The following is a 17,224-nucleotide window of genomic DNA, read 5'->3' as shown; positions in this document are numbered from 1 at the left end:
TCATAAGTAAGGAAGGAATTTGAAGAGGCTGTATTTCTGTGGGAGCTAAACTACTTTTATCCTTTAGACCTACAGTTCCTTAAAATGTCAGAGTTAGATTGGATTACAGGATAATAGGATTTAGAGCTGAAAGAGACTTTCAAGATCATCTTTGTCCAATGACCCCATTTTATGAAAGAGGCAGAGCCTGGAACTGGAGTCATGAGGTTTTTGTTTAATAATGTCCCACTCTACATGACCCCATTTGGGTTTATCTTGGCAAAGATGCTGAAGTTGTTTGCCAACTGAGGCAAATAGGGTTAAGTTAGTTACCATCTTAATCACTAAATTTAGTGTCTGGGGCCAGATTTGAACTCAGGAAAATGAGTCTACCTGGACTTAGCTGCTAGGTGATACAATGGATAGAGCATTGGTCCTAGCTTAGTTCAAATGACTTATTTCAAATCTGACCTCAAACTAGCTATATGTGACTTTGGAAAAGTCATTTAACCCTGATCCTTTAACCTTGCTTCCAGGGTCATCTCCAATTATCCTGATTCCTATCTGACCATTGGATCCAGATGGCTCTATAGGAGAGAGAGAGGCTGGTAACTTAGTACCCCCCCCCCCTTCCCTACTCAAATCTAATTCCTGTGCTTGTCATAGCATCATCTCCCTGATGTTACTGACTTCTTTGAAAGTCTCTGAGGACAGATAATGTTTTATTTTTGATTTTGTCTCCTCTGTGTTTGGTATTTATTAGACAATTAATAAAATCTTGCTTGATTGAGATTCATGAATAGCTACTAAATATCAGAGCCTGCATTCTAATTTCTCCTAAAACCAGAGGAAGACTGTTGATGAGTCCTCAATCTTTTTTTTTTAAGTTCACTGAGTGGCTAGTCTTCTCACAACTGAGTGATTTTAATATGTGCTCTCTTCATGGACAAATTTATGTGCACTTTGCTAAGTATAAAAATCAGATAATTGCAATGAATAGCTTAGCTGGCTCAAGCAGGGCATAAGCCACTTGAGATGAAAATAAATGTTAGTTAAAGTATAATAAACACTGAGGCACCAAGCTGACACACCAGAGAAAAATGATGCTGGGGTATTTACCTTGATATCCCAAGAATGAGCTCCCTCCCCCATACTCTGACTGGCAGACTGCCAGGAACTCAACCCAGCTCCTTCCCCTCGGAAGCAGCAACTTCTGCACCTGACCATGCCTACCTCTGCCTGGAAGCCAGTGCCTATGCTGCTGAGCGGTCTGGCTTCGACCTCTATTGCCAGCAGTGGAGTACATTACAGGACTCCAATGATCCATGGGTTGGGAGTAAGTTCCACTCCTGAACAAGCCAGTTTTGCTGCCATCAGGATAAGTAGTAAAGAATAACATATCATGAGGCCAAATGCAAATTGTTTTAAAATACACAGATGAGCTTGGTTCAGGTAGTGCCAATGCAGTTTCTATTTCAGCAGAGAGCTGTTTGGGGCCTGTTTTACTACTGTCATCCAATAAAAAGGCAACTGTTCAGGGATTCATTAAGTTACACTTTTAGGAGACTGTCAGAGAGAACAGGTCACAAATTTTGCTTAATTCTTGCATCAGTTTTCAAAGGTACATATCAGTTCTTTGGATATGTCACAAGCAGAAAGAATACTGAATGGAGAGTCAGAAGACTCTGATTTGAGTCACCCAGAGTCCTACAGTCCATGGACTTCAAATTTGGAAGACTCAGGTTCAACCTGGTTGAAGGAAACAAGGATGCTTCACCTGGGTGGGTGGGGGGAAGACTCATCGAGGACCCCAATGATGTCTTCAAGTACTTGAAAGGTTGTCTTATGGAGGAAGAACTAGAATTGGTCTGTCTGACCCCAAAGGGCAGAATTAGGAGCAACAGGTGGGAACTGTAAAGAGACAGATTTAAGTCTGATGTCAGGAAACAAAATTCCTAACAGCTAAAACTGTCCAAAAGAAGAGTGGGCTCCCCTTCTTGGAGGTCCTCAGACAGCTGGTGGACATTGAAGTCTCTTTCAGCTGTCAACATCTGTGATTCCTGCTTCAGATATTAGTCCTTGGTCTCTCAGCTTCTTTGACCTCTATTCTTCTTATACAAATTGAAGAGACTGGATTAGACAGCCTCTAAGGTTCCTTCTGGTTGTAACTCTTAATCCTATGAACTTTTTGAGCCTTAGTTTCCTCATCTATAAAATGGTAATAATAATGCTTACCATTATTTGAAAGAGTTGTTGTGAAGAAAGAATGTCTGGGAAATGCTTTGTAAAACACTAAATGAGCACATTCTACATAAACAGAAGATTATTATTTAGATTGAACTCTTTTCAATCTTGTTCCTTTTGGCACTTTTTTTGATTCTTAAACTGCGAGATATTTACTAATTATGATCATTCAAGACCAATTCCAATCACTGGCCAATAGCAATTTAGGGAGACTAAGTAAAGACAATTTTCTTCCAAGCTGTCTGAATGTCATATCAGGGCCCTTAGAGTGCAACTTTCCCCTAGACATCAGGATCATGGGAAAAAGGATTTTTTTTTTTAAATGGAGCTGTTCTGACTGGCTCAAGAACCCATCTGCCATACTGATATACACACACGTACATAAATATATATACCTATATGCATGCATGTTTATATGCATATAGGTATGTATATATGTACATGTGTATATGTGTATGTATGCATTTAATCCCTCTTATTCCTACCCACCCTCTCACAAAGGACCTCTCATCCATGCCTCACACTCTAAACTCCCATTAGAGCTGGGTGACTGGTCTCAGTTCTGGCAAGCAACTATGGCAGGGGAGAGGGCAAACAGAAGCATCTGGCTCTTTGGACACTTTTAATTCAAATTGATCAGAAAATTATTGAGCCTATAATTATTAAATAGCTAGTTTCTTACTCTCTGTTGGTTCTGGTAGATGTAGATGCTGATATCTCTACTTCATTGACCTCCAGGAAGATCCCTATCAAGTGCTCCTATAGTGCTGCAGTATGATGGTCCTGGGATCTCAAAAGTTATGCTAGCAGAGTAGCCAGCTATGGTATTTCTTATCAGACCTGTAGGACTTTTAGTTGGGCCTACATCTGTCTTTATGTCTGTTGTGTGAGCACCAGCCTAGCTAAGTTTAAAAAGGCTCCTCAGCAAGTTGGTCAGAAAGAATGGATATTTTTGACCATAGCAAATCTCAAAGATATTGAGTTTTCTTTTTTTGAATTTTGAGTAGGGCATTATGGTAATGATAATTATGGTACTGGCATTTAAATTTTAAATTTTGCAAAGGATTTTTTATACACAAACACACACACATATATGTATAATTTATATCATTCAACAACCCTGTGAGAAAGGTATTATTATTATTATTATTATTATTATTATTATTATTCTCATTTTATAAAAGAGGATCTGAGGGGCAGAGTAGATAAGTGCCTTGCGTAGACCCTAGTCATATAGCTAGGAAGTATCTGAGATCACCTTGGAATTCAGATCTTCTTACTCCAAGTTCATCACTGTATCCACTGCACATTATTGTGGGAACCCATACCAATGAAATCATAGGTCCTTAAAGCATACTGATGGAGCAGCTAGAATACCTGTCCTAGAGTTAGGAGGACCTGAATTCCAAGGTGATCTCAGATCCTTACTAGCTGTTCAACCTGGGACAAGTTATTTAGCCCTTATTGACCTCAAGAAAAAGAAAATATACAAAATAAAGAGAAAAGAAAAAAATTATACTGATAGACTTAGGTTATACAATAAATTAAGTCCTAAATTAAATGACAAAATGCTATGCTTTATAACAACCTTGATTGTTCACAGGAATTCTTTTCTAACACCTTAATTCTGGTGCTTTTGCTATTTTATTTTCATCCTTTATATGACCTGTTTGTACATATTTTTTGTTTGTTGTCTCCTGTGCTCCTTAGGGGGAGGGCTTGTCTTTTGCTTCTTTTTGTGGTCCAGTACTAATGCACAGTGCCTGATCTAAAGCAGGCATTTAATAAATATTTATTGACTGACAAACCATCTTGGGGACTTTTATGAAATCAGGAATAAGTTGTGTCTAGGAGCTTAGTAGTAGATAGAGTCAGTGTTGCTCCTGAGAATCAGTGCCTTAGTGGGAGAAGGAAAGAGCCTTGTCTTTGGCCACAGCTTCTTCTCTTTGACCATAGTCTCTTCTCTTGATCCTGTGAACTTTGGAAGTATATAAGATTTGACATTTCATTAGCATCATTCCCAGAATGGGGAACTGGTAACCATCTAGATAGGATGAAGAGAGGCAAATTCAAGTCTCTATAAGGAGATCAGCAGAAAGCTACCATTATGTCTAAAGGCCATTTCATGAATATTCCAAGAAGGGTATAAAGGGACTTCTAAGAACCAGAAGCTAGTAACACTTTGCCATATGTGTTTCCTAATCTCAAATCCACTTTTTCTCTGAACTCTATATAAGCGCTTATGGCAGAATGTTTCATAGACCTTTTGTTTTGGAGGTGGGGGAAGGGAATCTTTTGTAGCAACTTTTGTATTACTTTAGTAAATACTACTCATCTGACTGACAATTGTTAACAACTGATAATCATACTAGTTGCAACATATGAGCTATAACAGCAGAAAAGACACCCTTATACACTCCCTAGATCTCTCAGAGGTGATGAGGCTGCCTTGCTCTGGGGATCCTACCCACTAGAGGGAGTTTGGGTTGGGAGTTGAGATTCTGGTTAGGAAGGGGACAAAGAGTATAGAGGAAGTAGAATTACAATGGACATTGAATGATTGATAAGGTTTTCCCTTTTTCTCATCTTGGCCAATCTAATAGGTGTGAGATGATACCTCATTGTTGTTTTAATTTTCTAATCAATAATGGTTTGGAACATTTTTTCATATGATTATATATAACTTTAATTGCTTCATTTGAAAACTGTTCATATCCTTTGACCATTTCTCAATTGGGGAATGACTTGTGACCTTATAAATTTGATGCAATTCTCTATATATTTTAGAAATGAGACCTTTATCAGAACTCCTATTTGTGAGGATTGTTTCTCTGCTTTCTGCTTTTCATCTACTTTTGGCAGCACTGATTTTATTAGTGCAAAAACTTTTTAAAATTAATATAGTTAAAATTCATTTTGTAGTCTATAATGTACTCTAATTCTTATTTGGTCATAAATTTATCCTATTTCCATAGATCTTATAGATAGAGTATTTTTTTTGTCTATTAATTTATCTATGGTATCACTCTTTATGTCTAAATCCTGTACCCATTTTGACCTTGTTTTGGTATGATTATATAAAATTAAAAATGTTTTTACACAAACAAAACCAACACAATCAAAATGAAAAGCAGAAAACTGGGGAAAACTTTTTGCAATAATTATCTCTGATAAAGGCTTCATTTCTCAAAAATAAAGAAAACTGAGTCAAATTTATAAGAATACAATTTTCAGAGCAAGAAATCAAAACTATCTAAAGTATTATGGAAAAATGCTCTAAATCACTACTGATTACAGAAATGCAAATTAAAACAACTCTGACATATCACTTCGTATCTAAGTGTCTACTATGACTCTAAGTTTAGTTATATAGGATTGGGAAAATGACTGGGAAAAATGATGGGGAGTGGGGAAAATTGGGAGGGGAGTGGGAAAATTGGGAGGGGATTGGGAAAATGAAACACTAATGCATTGTTGGTGGAGTTGTAAACTAATCCAACTATTCCACTGCTAGGTCAATATCCAAAGATATTCATTTGTCTATTTCTACACAAATATTTATAATTTTTTTTGTGGTGACTAAGAATTGGAAATCAAAGGGATGCTCCTCAATTTGGAGAATGGTTAAACAAGTTATGACATATGATTGTAATAGAATATTATTGTTCTATAAGAAATGACAAGCAGAATGATTGCAGAAAAAGAACCTGAAAAGACTTACCTGAACTGATGCATAGTGAAGTGAAGAGAACCAGGAGAACTTTGTGACAACAATATTGTTCTAAAATGAATGACATGGCTATTCTCAGAAACCCAATGATGTAAGATAATCTCAAAAGACTGATGAAGCATATTATCTATTTCCAGAGAAAGAATTAATATTGATAGCCCAAATAATTAATATTGATAGCATAGTATTTTTCACTCTTTCATTTTTCTTGAGTATTTTAATACAAAATGACTAATATGAAAGTGTTTTACCTACTAGCACATGTATTATGTAAATCAGATTGCATGCTGTCTCAGAGAGCAGGGAGGAGAGATAGAATTTGGAACTCAGCACTTTAAATAAAAAAGTAGGGTGCTGGATTTGGAATCCAGGAAGACTCCATGACATAGAAATATTATAGAAAAAGCAAGGAGTTCCCTACACCAATCAAAAAAACACATACATATATTCATGTATGCTCAAACACATGCACATACTTTTTCTCTCTCTCCCTCAACCCCTAATACAAATATCCCTTGGGCTAGAATTCACCAATAGGTATCAACATCAGTTGCACAGACATCACCAAAGTATGGGGGCCTATCTACCTCTTAGCAACTGTCATGGTTACCTGACTTAATGAAGGGACTTTGAAGAAGGGAGAGGAACTGATTTCTCATATTCTCTGGTCTTATCCTGAAGCTCTATCCTAATATGCTACCATCCCTTTCACAAATTAGTTGGTTGAAAATAAGATAACTCACAAAATCACAGAATGATAGAACTGAAAAAAAAAACCCCATAGCTATCTTCAAGTGTCTTTATTTTAATGAGAGGGAAACTGAAGTCCAGAGAAGGAAAATTTCATGCCCAATTGTGGGGTTTCCTGTTTCAATTTCTATTTTTTCTCCCCCCCCTATAATGTAGTATTATAAGGCAAGAATGTAGTAGACAGTAGGTGTTTCACTATAAAGTATATTTTTAAAAAATAAAATATGGGCAGACCAGGCCAGATAACATAATGGGATTAAAAAAAATAAAGACTTACTTTATTAAAAAGCTTCTTTGTGGTATTTAGGCAGGAAGCGAAACTGCTTTAAACGGCAAACATTTCTCAATCATTTCATGCACCAGTAATCTTGGTGATCTTTCCACCCCCAGCCCCTCTAATAAAAAATAGTCCAAATGAACAGATAAAGTTGAGACAAGAGGAAGGGAAAGCACACATTTTCAGTGAGTCTGTGTATTTTCATAATGCCATCTCTGAAGAAATGTCCTTGGGGCAGGCAGAATTACCAACAAGGGGCATATGGTTTTATACATCAAGGAAGCTGTTTCTGTTATGTGGTTAATAGTAGACCACTTCTTATAGTCAGCAGGGTGCAGTGGAGAGAATGCCAGATTTGGAGGCATTGAAAGTTCGAAGGGACCAGTGAGGCATTCTGACCTAACTCAGACTTGAATGGGAAATACCCTTTGTAATAGAACCAGTTAAGTGATTAAATTGTTCAAAATATTCATCCATTGAGGGAAAATCCACTACTTACCAAAGCCACCTATTCCATTTTTAGATAGCTCTAATTTTTAGGAAGATTTTTTTTCTTTTATTGAGTCTGAATTTGCCTCTTTAAGAACTCTGTTGTTCCAAGTTTGTCCCCAGGACCAATAAGAAAATGTCTGATCCTTCTCTCAGGCAAGTGTCTTCAAATATTTGAAGACTGCTATCATTCCTTACCTAATTCTTCTCTTCTCCAGGCTAAAACATGCTCACTTCCTTCGATCAAACCTAATAATGCTTTTTATTATCCTCTGGAAGCTCCCATTGATGACAATTCCTAAAAATATTTCCCCAGTTAACCACAGTACTCTGCATGTAGTCTGACCAGGACAGAACACATGACTATCACCTCCCATGTTCTAAGCACTATGTCTATATTAATGTAGCTTAAGGTTGAATTGTTCATTTTTTGAGGTGGTGACCATAGTACATCATCAACTAATAAAGAGTCCATTAAAACACCCAGATTTTTTTCAGCTGAGTTATTTCCTGGTCATGGTTCTCCCATCTTGAACCTGACTTATGAAGCTATTTGCTGAACACAAGTGTATGACTTTACATTATTCCCATTTAAATTAAATGCATGGGCATTAATTAAGTACCTTCTGTATATAAATCACTTTGATAAGTGCTGGGGACAGAAAGAAAGGCAAAAGATAGCTTCTACTTTTCAGAAGCTTACAGTCTAAATTATACAGGTGTAGAAAATGCATTTGGAAGATTTCAGCTACAAATTCGATAGAAAGATCTTTACAGTCCTTAGGGTAAAGGGGCAAAGTACATGGTAATACTTCTTCTTTAATGACATTTCCACTAATAAAAAAATCCTGTCAGAGAATGGGAGGGACAACTTTGGTGATGAGAATGTTCTTTTCTGAATCTTCAATAGAGGTGGTTATAGTACCTTCAAGAGTCATTCTTTGTCAATCTAACTCTACACAGAGGTTGTTTCTCAGTATGAGAACTATGAGGACTGGTTTGGCAGCATGGTTATTCCCAAAGCTCTTGAATTCAGGATTCTGGTCTGTCTCCTCTTGGGTCTGAGGGGAGATAGTGGTTAGAATACTGGTGGCAGTAGTTTGATTTAAAATATTTGATTTGAGGGACAGCTAGGTGGTACAGTGGATAGAACACCTACTCTGGAGTCAGGAGTACCTGAGTTCAAATCCGGTCGCAGACACTTAATAATTACCTAGCTGTGTGGCCTTGGGCAAGCCACTTAACCTCATTTGCCTTGCAAAAAAAAATTTGATTTGATTCAGGCCAATATTCTTATGTTATATTTTTTCTTGTTTTGATCCTATGTTATCCAAAATATTAGCTATACCTCTTAGATTTTTTTCATCTGAAAATTAAGTATGGCATTTATGCCTTTATGTAAGTCATTCATATAAAAAAGTTAAATAGTTGAGCCATATACTCTTAGGGTATGCCACTAGAGACATTACTTTCTTTAAATTGTATACATTTGAAGGAATTTTCAAATCTTAGCTCTGTCACTTATCAGTTATGTGATAACTGGCAATAAATTTCCTTCTCTGATCCTCTTTCCTCATCTATAAAAAGAGGGTATAGGAACACCTAAGGTACCCTACAGTTCTAGTGGTCTGAGGCTTAGAGGTAAAAAGGACTTTATACATGTTTTAGTTTAGACCCAAAAGAGTAATCATCCAATTTCTGCTTAAATACTTTCAATGACAAGGAATCTACTAACCACTTGAAAATATCTCTTTTACTTCTGGACTGCTCTAATTGTTAAAAAAAAAATTATAAAAAAACCACAGTACTTAATGGTTGGAAGGGAAATTTAAGGTCAGCTAGGCCAACCCTTTTATTTTACATATGAGGAAACTGATGTCTGGAGAAGACAAAGGACTAGTTGCCCAAGGTTAACAACAAAGGTGGGTTTCAAACTCCATTAATGATAATAATAATGATAATAATAACTGACATTTATGTGGCAATGACTATGTCGGATACAATGCTAAGCCCATTATAATTATTGTCTCATTTTACTCTTACAACAACCCTAAGAGATTGATACTACTATCCTCCACATTTTGCAGATGGGGAAACTGCAGCAGAGGTTAAATGACTTGCCTAGGGTCACACAGCTAGTAAGTATCTAAAACTACATTTGGACAGCTAGATAAAAAGTAGGTTGAGCTCAGCCCTGTAGTCAGGAAGACCTAAATTCAAATCCAACCTCAAACTTACTAACTAGGTGAATTGCCTCACAACCATGACTATCTCCAGTTGTCCTGATTCATATTTGACCTCTAAACCCAGATGGCTCCAGAGGAGAAAGTGAGGCTTCTGACTTAGCACAGTATTCCCTTATTCAAGTCAAATTCACAAATACATCATGGGCATCATATCTCTTCCCTGATGTCATGGTCTTCTTCGAAAATGAAAGACAATCATCATCATTACCATCATCATTGCCATATTTGAACTCAAGTCTTCTGATTTCAGGCCCAATACTCTTAACCACTATATCACCTCATTGACTCTCCTACAGAAGTAAAAGATTATGATTTTTAAGACATTTAAGAAAATGGATAAATTGTGCAAAAGAGTAGATTTAGTTAATAATAAAATACTTGAAACAATGTTGTTGAGAAATGATATTGAAAAGAAATATCACCATAGAGGCAGTTAAGTGGTACAGTTAATAGAATGCTGCAACTATAAAAAGGAAGATCTGAATACAAATCCAGCTGTGTGATAATTGGACAAGTCACTTAACTCTGTCTTAATTTCCCTATCTGTAAAATTGGGGATAATGATAATGCCAACCTCCCAGGGTTTATATAAGGATCAAGTGAAATAATATTTAAGAAAGAAAAAAGAAATGTTGCCATGTAAAATAACTTAAGTATTAATTATAGTAACTTCATTATAAGCCGGTCCAAGCAGCTTGCAAATATCTTCTTGTTAGAGAGATAGCAGGTCTTTCTGCTATAATATAAAAGGGGAAGAAGGTAAGGTGAGCTGACAAGATTAAAGGGTTGCAATATCTGTTGTTTCAGCACATGAGAATAAGGGAAATTTCTGTGTTGAAGGTCTACATCTTTTCACTCCAAGGGGGTAGGAACTGTGTGGAAATTACTCCTGCTTTGCTATTTACTACCTGTGACTTTTAGTAACTCACTTCCTCTCTCTCTAAGGCTTTCTTTGAACACCAAACAGAGAATTTTATATTTTGCCTCCAGGATCAAATCCTCTTTTTCTCCAAAATCACTTTGTTGGATCTTTGTTCAGTGGAATGTATCTCTCCCTCTTTTAAGAGAAATATTTCCTGTATCTATAGAAGGAATTTTCTGAATAAGTCATAATTGAAAGAACTTTATAACCTGTTCCCTCTTATACTCCCCTTTCTTCACCCACATTTACTCTTCCATCAAGTGACACTGGCTTCCTTTTACTAGTGAATCTCAGTGTTGTCACTGGCTGTCTTCCATTCCTCCATGGAACACTCATCTTTCTCATTCCCATCTCTTAACTTCCTCCTACTTCCTTGGTACCAATTAAAATTCCACTTACTGTGAAAAGTCTTTCCTGATCCCAATTAAAGTCCATCTCTTCTCTCTGTTGATTCTCTCCAATTCTATCTATCTGTCTGTCTTTTCTTCCCAAGGAGCTACCTGAGTGTAGGGGCTGTTTTTTTAATTTTTTTTTTTTTTGCAGCTCCAGACTTAGGACATATTAAGTACTTAAATGCTTAATAAATAAATGCTGATGGCCCAAATGACTGATTTGCATAAGGAAGGGTAGTACCAGGCAAGCCCTACCAAGTATGCTCTATCAGGTAAGCTCTACCAGGTAGTTTCCAGTTCTAAAATTCTCTGTTTCAAGATCCCTTCTAGTTCTAGCTTCTTCCTCTTCTGGCATCATCTTTTCTAAAGTCATTATCAGTTTTGGTACTCTATGTAATAAAATACCTTACCAAGCTCTAATTCTAGATTTTGAGGTCACTTTCAGTTCTAATATTTTAAATCCCATGTTTAAAAGGTTTCAGTTCCAACTTTGTTTTATACTTTAAACTATGACCCCCTTGTAGTATGGGTTGATTTCAAGGATCCATTAATGTTTGATGGGGAAAAAATTATATCCTTATTTTCATTCATCATTTATGGAAATTTAGCATTTCTTTAATTATAATTTTTTTTTAAAAATGTTGTGAGAAGAGATCCACTGGCTTCACCAGACAGGTAGAGGGATCTATGATATAAAAAATATTAGGAACTCTTCTTTTGAAGGTTTTTCCAGGTATAACATTCTATGATTTTTTTGGTTCTATGACAATTGCAGTTGGATATCTGCTTAAAGCCATAGGTTGAATCCATCATTTAAGTTTTTTGATTCTAAGCTCTCAGACTTTGTCAACTAAGATGATTTTATTGTTACTTTTTAGCTATTTTCTATTATTAGTTTTCATTGTTCTTTCTAAAGTATTTTCAGTCTTACTTCTAATATCTTTCTTTCTTTATAACAAACATTCTTGACAAATCTTTCGTCCTGAAAATCCTCTTTTTCTCCAAAATCACTTTGTTAGATCTTTGTTCAATGAAATGTATCCCTCCCTCTTTTAAGAGAAATGTTTTCTGTATCCCTCCCTCTTTTAAGAGAAATGTTTTCTGTATCTATAGAAGGAATTTTCTGAATAAGTCATAATTGAAAATTGCTACAAATTTTTGTTAAAATTATGATCTGACAGGTAGCATGGTATAGGGAGATGCCATGGTATGGTAGAATGAATTCAACACCTAGCATTGGAATTGTCACCTCCTCCTGTTATTTATATTATGATAGGCCTGTCAACCTTCTTGAGTTATAGTTTTTTTTTTTATCAAATAGGATACTAAGTTGTAGGGAAGTTTAAAACCTTGGAGAGTTATTACTGGCCATAGTTGTATGTGAAAGGCAATCATGTATAACAAAGGAATTGAGGTAGGATAATGGCCTCAAGATAGTATCTCCATCTAAAAATAGCCTCCCATCTATTTTTTTTTCCTTTGGCCAGCTATTCCATTCTTTTCTTAGGACACATGATATTGCAGGAGAGGTTAGTAAGGAGTGGAGTTGAAATAATTTCAGTGCCTCAGATCCATATAGCCCTGTGTTGTTTGATGATATCCCCTAAAGAAGTTTGAAGGGGAGAACAGGTTGGCAATCATGAATTGATTTTAGTTAAATGGGAATTGCTAACTTTAAATCAGATGGAAGCTTGGGACAAGGATCTAAATACTTCTAGCTGGAGGAAGTAGTTAAAAAGATAGACTAAATATCCATGGATCTAATTAGCTGATTAGCTCTATTACAAAATAGCTTAGCACAAAGGAATTAGATTTTGGGAGTTTAAAGGTCTCTCTGGATGGAGAGAAAGCTACTTTTTATGAGAAAAGGGAGTACTTACTGGGTGTATGAGAAACCTGCTCACTAATCAGAAGCCCAGAGTCTGGGAGATCTAGGGTAGAGGTTCTGGAACCTTGTGTGAAGATGTCTTGGGAGAAGTTCAATAGAAGTCAACAATGAGAATAGTACAAGAGAAAGTCAGAGATAGGGAGTATCAGAAAAATGATGTTCCATTTGGTGAGAATCAGTGATGATGTAGCACTAGTGGAGAATAGGTCAGGAGACTAGAGTGAAATGACATGACCAAAAACTGTTGGCCTTTTCATGTTGGAAGCATCAAGATCTAAGTATTTGCTTAGCTTTGTGTCTTCCTTATAAGTGTGTGTGTGTGTAAGTGTGTAAGTGTGCATATGCATGTATACTGGCCACTAGTGTTCCCAATATAAATATTTGTACATATGTGTTCCCATATTTATTTTCTATTCCACTTTGTTTATGTTTGTATTTGTAGAAGTGATCCCCAGGTTGGTAGAGAGTGTACTGTTACAATTTGTTTCTTATTGTTTTTCATTAAATGCCTATTGTTTGAACACATGGTGTCCTCTGACTAACTAGAAAAAGTAGGTCCATCAACAGGACCTTGTAAGCTGTGATTTTGAGTAGATAACAGCTCACAGAGTACATTGAACCTAGAGTAACTTATTTGGGAACTTGTGCATGAGGAGATAGGATGCTACAAATACTTGGATTGTTAACCTCATAGTGTTGTGTGAAGGAAAGTGTTTTGTAAACCTTAAAGTTCCATAGAAATATAAGTTATTAAAAAATCTTAACCTCTGAATAACATGTATTGATATTCCTTTTTTCTTCTATTTTAAAAATTTCATGGCCTTTTAAGGGTATACACAAATGAAAGATCAGTTTTGTCCCTGGAGGACAAGTTTGGTGAGGCTGTGTGCTTGCCTCCTCCATGGCTCCTGGAGTCCTCCCAGGCCTGAGAGAGAAGAAAAAGAGGAGTGAAGGGCCCTGAGTGTGAAGTATTGAAATTTCCTCACCTCTTTACTGCCAGATGGAGGTCAGCCACTCAGTAAAGCACTATTGCTGAGAATAGCCTGGTCATCCTGCTACAGGGACTCTGAGGCCTAGAGACCACAGTGGATCTGTGGGATGAGACTGTGGTCTGTGGCCGAGTGGACAATGTAGATGCCTTTATGAACATTTGCCTGACTGAGGTCACTTACATAGACTGGCAGGGTTAGCAGGTCCAGCTTGATGACTTCTTTGTGACTGGTCTCAATGTCTGCTATGTCCACATTCCCAATGATGTAGATATCACTGCCACCATCAAGCAGCATCTTCAGGCCATCCATCGGGTTCAGAACTTTGGCAGTGAGGGTAAGGGCCGGAGGGAATTTCCTACCAGGAAGTACAAGTGAAAGACATTCCCCTTTCACTTGGATTCCTTGGCATTATAGCCAAAGATGGAGACTGCATTGCTTCTTACAGCCAGTTCTTCCCAATGAGGATGCAGACCACAAGGAGAAAGATAATTCATTCTGAAGCCACATTTGCCTTTAATAAACCCAGGATTTGATCTGAGTATCCAAAATCTGATATGTCCTTGATCTTGGGTTAACTGAAGACCATTCCCCATGCTTCCTGGCCACTGGGGCTTGGCTAACTGATCATTCAGCCTTGCAGAGCTCCCAATTCTGCACTAAAGAGTTCATTTCAGCTATTTTTGATACTTCCTAAAATGCATCGATGATCTTTGCTGCTAAATGTGCCTGCCTAAGAGTATTTTGTGAATCCTTTCCACTCAGTTGTTTACTTCTAAAACCAAACTCAGATGCAAACATGAGTCCTAGGTCTTCTAGACCCCCACTTGTCTATCCTTGTTATGCAGAATTAAAGCACTTCAGTCCAGGAAAAAAAAAATGAAAGATCAGTGTGAAAAATCATGTGGCACCTAGGTAATTTTTAAGTGAATCATATTTAGAGATGAAAAGAACCTCAATAGGTCATCTAGTAGAGCCCCTCAGTTTACTAATGAGGAAACTGGGGTCCAGAGAGATTGACTAGCCTAAAGTTACACAAGTAGTAGGGGCAGAGTTGAGATTTGAACTCAGCCTCTCTGATTTCAAATTCATGCCCACTATATCACATTGCCCTAAAGGTTACCTTGATAGTTAGTGATAGGTGTGCCCGACTCCAAATTCAGCTGTGTTTCTATTGTACTGCTTTGTCATACATAATGAATGCCACATAAGTTGTAAACAAAAGTTCAAAAGTAGTATACACAAATGTCAATTTAACAAAACCAATATTCCCAAATTCCATGAAATACATTTTATCCCCAACTTACAAACAGACAAAGATTACAAAGTTTTTTTCTTTTGTGGATCAAAAACCTTTCAAAGCAATCAAATTCAAAATCTAAACTGAAAGGAATAACTTAATTTAGGTAACATTTAACTATTTCAGATCTGAATTACACACACACACACACACACACACACACACACACCCCCACACACATGAGTTTAGACACCAACACCAACACAGAAACAACTCCCTTGTATCACATTTACCAAGATGAGACTGATACTTTTGCCAGTACCAGATCTCAGAATATAGAAACATTTTCTCATCTCTCCAGGCCAGTAGAGAGAGATGTAAAATGTCCTAGAGATGTTCAAATACACACATACACACATAACCAATCAAGACCGGTGAAAAGGAATATAAACCATAGACACAGACTTCATTTGAAAGACAAAATCCAAATTTTCCGATCCCAGAAAAAAAAATCTTCTTCGCCTTTTTTCTTAACTAATTGAACCACGAAGCTTCCCAATCAATAACCTATTAAAAAACATAGTCATTACCCACCCCACCCCCAAACCAGGAAGAAGGCATGGGGGTCCCTTGATTTCTAAAATAAGTTTTTGGAGGGGTCTTGTCCTTGTACAAAGCCTACATTCTATCTAAGACATAAGCTTGAGTTTCCAAGTTCCAAAAAGGAAGATTTCCCTTCTTCCTCTCTGCTCCCTCTGCAGAGGGTGGGAACAGCAGAGAATGAGAGAGAGCATATGAAATCACCTAAGGGGTTAAAACCAGTACAACCTGGAGTTTCCACACCTTGTAAACAGTAACTATCACCAGAACAAACTGCTCAATAGCATGTGATGCTTTCGCTCTCAACACGGGAAGCACGCAATTCACAGCCTTCTGCTGCTGGGGCAAGGATCTCCATCTCAAAGCCAGGCGCTGTAGACTAAAAAGTAAAACTTACTGTATTTGTCTTCAGCGTCAGACTCTGCATTGGGGTCTTTGGCAACAATGAGAAGTCTTTAAAGTTTCCTGTAGGCTTAGGGGTTTGGATCGTACTTAATACACATAGTGCAAACAGGCTGGGCTGCAGCCAAAAGGAGCAGCAAGCAGGTCCTCCGCATTCAGTTCATTGTGCTGGTAGGACTCCTGCTGAGCAAGAAGCTTCATCCCCTGTAACACTGCTTCAGAGATTCCACTTCCGATGATTTCTTATCACTTTCGCTGGCTATGGGGCTGACACTTGGCTGCAGACTGCTTCTTGAGGAAGCTTGGTCCCCCTGCCGTGCTGCCTCGGAGACTCCACTTCCCAACTCAACAGCAGCCTTAATCAGAGAACCTGTGCTAATTCTAACCCCAATTGATAGAATATATCTCCTCCCCATAACATTGTAGGGAGTCCTTCAACTATGAAAGAAGTGACAGTCTCTGCTTTATCTTCTTTTCTCCATTTTAAGGTTTGACAAGAAATTTCTGTTTCTTCTCTACCTCCAATGCTTACTAGGTTAGTATCAGCAACCTGCTTAGGACAAGTTTGTGGCCAGTTTTGACTGGGGAACACAGTCTGATCTGCCCCAGTATCAATTAAGTCTAAGAAAGCAATTCCTTCTACTTGGATTACAGAAAGGTTTTTCCTGAAGAAATCGTAGTTGTAAACTACAGAGTGGTTTCTCCGTTTTGACCCCCTTTTCAACTCATTTTCCTTCCTATTCATACCAGATCTTGAAAAACCACTTAACTGAACTATACATTGGTTCTCATTTATGTAGCTATCATCAACATTAGCATTCATTATTGCAATAGAGAAAATTTCCCCACTCATGTACTTTACTAATGGTATAAAGTGAGTATACTCTGGATTACTGGAACCAAATGATTGCAAACTCCTCATCCATTAATTGTAAAGGATGAATAGGTACTTTAGTAGAAGCATGGGGAGGCACCCTAAATTTCCCAGCACTTTTGACCTTCAATAGTTTGATATGGGTCGTCTTGGTGCCAAAAGCTGTATATTGATTTTTCCATTCCATTGCCTGCTGTTCTTA

The 17,224-nt window shown here is 37.3% G+C and overlaps 1 pseudogene; it reads left to right on the top strand.

Moving 5' to 3' along the window:
• Positions 1-13,807: 13,807 nt before the first annotated feature.
• On the top strand, positions 13,808-14,559 carry LOC141515227 (U7 snRNA-associated Sm-like protein LSm10; annotated as a pseudogene).
• Positions 14,560-17,224: the final 2,665 nt, after the last annotated feature.

Source organism: Macrotis lagotis, chromosome 1 (assembly GCF_037893015.1).
Source record: "Macrotis lagotis isolate mMagLag1 chromosome 1, bilby.v1.9.chrom.fasta, whole genome shotgun sequence".
In the NCBI taxonomy this organism is placed as follows: domain Eukaryota; kingdom Metazoa; phylum Chordata; class Mammalia; order Peramelemorphia; family Peramelidae; genus Macrotis; species Macrotis lagotis.
Note: the sequence above shows the minus strand (reverse complement) of the source record. Positions and strands in the feature narration are given on the sequence as shown.